The 3,968-nt window shown below is 29.6% G+C and overlaps 1 protein-coding gene across 1 annotated transcript in view; it reads left to right on the forward strand.

Moving 5' to 3' along the window:
- Positions 1–1,731: 1,731 nt before the first annotated feature.
- The window catches only part of LOC106467209 (catechol O-methyltransferase domain-containing protein 1-like), an 18,671-nt gene continuing 16,434 nt past the window's right edge, over positions 1,732–3,968 (forward strand). The window contains exon 1 of the transcript XR_001291318.2: positions 1,732–1,854. The gene's annotated coding sequence lies outside the window, so the exon portion shown is untranslated. The remainder of the gene's footprint in view (positions 1,855–3,968) is intronic.

The raw sequence follows: 3,968 nt of genomic DNA on the forward strand, positions 1-3,968 counted from the left end.
GTAAACAAGTAGCAGTTAGCGTTTATCTTATTATTTTGTAGTTTTATTACTAAACGAGTTAGTTTGTGTTTAAAGTTCAAGGGTTTTATATTTCTCAGTATTTATCGTTTTTACTAGTTGTGAATAAAGGCTTTTCTCCGTTATTCTTTTAAAGTTGTAATAGGTTTTATATTTTAATATTGGATTTAAAAGGGCCTTAGTTTTATATATTTGTCTTGCGCCACATTGTTCCTTTTTCGAGGATGCAGCTTTAAATTCGTTTTTAAGGTTGAAAAAGTATAAAGTTTATCTTTATTAAAGAGTTTCTATAATGTTTTTTTTTGCTTTTTCATATGTTATTTTAATTTAGTAATTTTTTTGTCTGTCAACTCTTAAGGTGGACAGAGTACCTCTGCATTTTCCTTATTTTTTTTTCTTCCCTAGTTTAATTTTTGTTTTATGTACATATATGTATGCATTGCTTTTTCAATATATCGTTTTTCTATGACGGTTATTCAGTATATAAAGCTTTATATCTATATGATGTATAATTTTTCCTTAATTGAATTTCTTTTATTATCGGGAGAGCAAGGTACGTTTTTTTCTAAATATATTGTCACAATACAAAATTGTTTCGTAAACATAATTTTTTTCAGCCTTGTCCTCAACAGCATTGATTGCAAAATATTTTTTATACCAAATAAACCACAAAATATGGGGTTTTGAGCCCGTTTTACTTCACCATATAGTAATTGAAATTAATTTAGGTACATGAATAATGTTATATTTCAAAATTTATAGTGCATACTGGAGGGATTTATACATTTTGATAAAAAGCTTAGAAAAAAACGACTATTATACTCCAGATATACATAAAATAATTTTCTAACCAACATTTCGCCTTTACAGCTTCATCAGAGTTGTGTATATCAACCTTGATGAAACCGAAAACGTGAAACGTTGGTTAAGATAAACAAAAAATACACATATCTGGAGTACAAAGGTCATTTTTACAAAACTTTTTATAAAAATGAATAATGTTATGACATTTCGTCGAATTCAGTATTCGATATTATACAGCGGACCACTTGTTTAATGATTGTATATATATATACATACGTTAATAACCTATTTCTTTTCTTTTTCACCAGAGGTGAAATTGAAAAGAGAATATGTAACGCGGACGATAGAGGCCTAATTATGACGTAGAAGCATAAATAAAGGACTGTTTTATTATAATTTTGCTGTGTGCCATCACGAAACCCGTCTTCCAATATAAAACCGAGAAGAGCTCACGCATTCTCCACCATATAATTTTTTTTTAACTTTCTGCTCCAGTTCATTGGAAAATGATTTTTTTAATATTGTTACGTCTCCGTTTGTTAATTAACTTTCCGTAACTTCGTTCCGACGAAACTTTAACGACACAAGTCCTTATTTAATAAAACTGGTTTATTCTTTCCGAATAGAACTTTATGATACACTTAATTTCCATATTCGCGCTAAAGCAAACACTATAACGAACGAACGTTAACTTCAACAATACCCTGTGACTGCAGTTCAATTACTCACTACCTACACACACATTACATTATTATTGCGTCACGTTGTCACCCTCTTATATTTATATACCAGACTACCCTATTTAGTAAATGCTAGGGCATTCATGAAGGAACAAGATAGTTCTAGAAACGTGGCGTCACACAAGTCATGTGACCTCGCTGACGCAACAATATACTCCGCTCAACAACATCACGAGACAATGCTATCTACGCGATCGAAGTAGGAGAACATTTACAGATGAGTGACGCCAAGAAGCGATATCACTCGCTTGGTTGTTCGTCTTACTCTCAGGGCTGGCAAACTTAGAAACAGGTATTTTTATGTTTTTTTTTAATTACGTATTAATGACTAGATTTATCATACACATAATTATGAATGATAAACTTTGAATAATTTTCTGAAGCTCAAAAAATATATATTTTTTTAACATAAAACATTTAAAATTTTAATGGTTAGGGTAACCTAGAAATTATATTGAATCTCATGATGTGGACGCCTTTTCTGAGCTAGCAAAGCGTGATTAAAATTACTTATTAGTTATATTTGTCAAAAAGCATTTAAATATTAGGTTTTAGGCCTATTTATTAAAACAGTATATAACATATATATTACTCAAGCCTTAGGGATTTTTCAAGAATAAAAGTGTGTAATAGTATTTATCCACACTATGTCCGTCATGTCGATTGCCAAAGATTACAAGTATAATTATTTAATTACTTTACTTATTCTGGTTACGCCGAATAGTATAAACTATTGTTGATACTAGGTTGTATTTGATTACTGCATCGTGTGTATCACGTACTTGCTTTTCGTTACCGTTTCACAACGCTTCCCCAAATTCATTACATCATAAACTCTCAGTCTAATTGTACGGATTACCGACAGATGTTACTGCAGAGCAAAGATAATGTATCACCCGACAAAGTTGTAATAAATAATTTTAAAAACACATCAAACATTGTAAAATAGTAATAGTACTAATACTAAAATTCCTTACCAATTTTCATGTAATTTTTAAATCCATGAAACCAGCCTCAAGACACCTTCCAAAAAATATAACATTTATATCTGTGCTAAATAATTTCCAAAATATGAATTTAAATTATTGTAATAGATGTTTCTTTACGTGTTAATATCAATTTTCAAGTAAATCTGTTGAGTCAAACGTGAGAATCCTCTCCCCCTTATTATTTTAACCTCACTCTTTCTTGGGCTTCTCATGATTCGTTGAATAATGCTAGTTTTATTTATTTGATTTCTTTGGAATTTATCATGATATAAAATACTGTTTGGTTTAAATATTAGTGATTAATTTATATTTGTGAGTGAATATTTTATTATTTTTAAGTTTTGTTATAATAAGAGTTAAAAGCAGACGATTGTAGAAAGTTTTGTTAGTAACTAATTGGTGTAGAGAATATAGAAAGTGGCCAGACGACTATACGTATATTAGAATATAGAGTGAAACTAACAGTAGAAAAAGAAATAAGAAAAAATAAGTTTATTCCGTTAAAGCGAAATTCTAAAGTAATTGAATCAGCCTGAGTGCACTTTGACAAAAGCAACATAGGATCTTCAGAAGAAACAAGACCACAATCGTAAGTGAATCACACCAGATTGATATTGCGATAGTAGCAGAATTTAGAGAAAATATTTCGGCTTGTCAACTAAGATTCTAAAGTAATTGAATAGGCCTAAGTGGACTTTTGACAAGAAGATAACTATACATATACTGATATGACGTTTACGATATGCTTATATTCTCTATAATGTAAACACTTTATTGTACATACGTTTAACTTGTTCCAAATATATATATTATTTGAAAACAAGTAAAGTCTGTGCTGTTTATTCATCGTTGAATTTATCGCTAACAAGTCACAAACACCTACTGTAAAATAATCCTAGGCTAAGCCCAACAACTGCATAGTATATATTTATACTAATTCTATTAAGAAATATAAGTAAAAGCAATTTATTTCGACAATTGGCAAAAAGAATAACTTATATATATATATATATATACTATTTTTTGAAATCTGACAATTGGCGAGCCTCAGCTAGGATTATACATAATACAGTGGTAAACGGCGATAGAAGAAAACGTGAACGACAGCGGAAATAAGTAGGAATATCTATATACGCACAACTGTTGTAGAAACGAAAATAGTATAGAGATTAAAATTACGAAATATACCGTATTTTTCGGAATATAAGACGCACCCTTATTTTGAAGACAAAGTTTTTGGGTGAAAAAAGCTTCAGTCGCATTTGAAAGATTTTTATTGAACAAAAATTCAATTTGATACTTTAAAAATTAGTATATATATTGTTGTAAAGACAAAAGAGCTCAAAACGTCAAAATAAGAAAATACCGTAAATAAAAAAAAAAGCTTTACTGTTATTTAGTTTGATTCAAAACCTGC

This window comes from Limulus polyphemus, unplaced genomic scaffold (genome assembly GCF_000517525.1).
Source record: "Limulus polyphemus unplaced genomic scaffold, Limulus_polyphemus-2.1.2 Scaffold2528, whole genome shotgun sequence".
Lineage (NCBI taxonomy): Eukaryota > Metazoa > Arthropoda > Merostomata > Xiphosura > Limulidae > Limulus > Limulus polyphemus.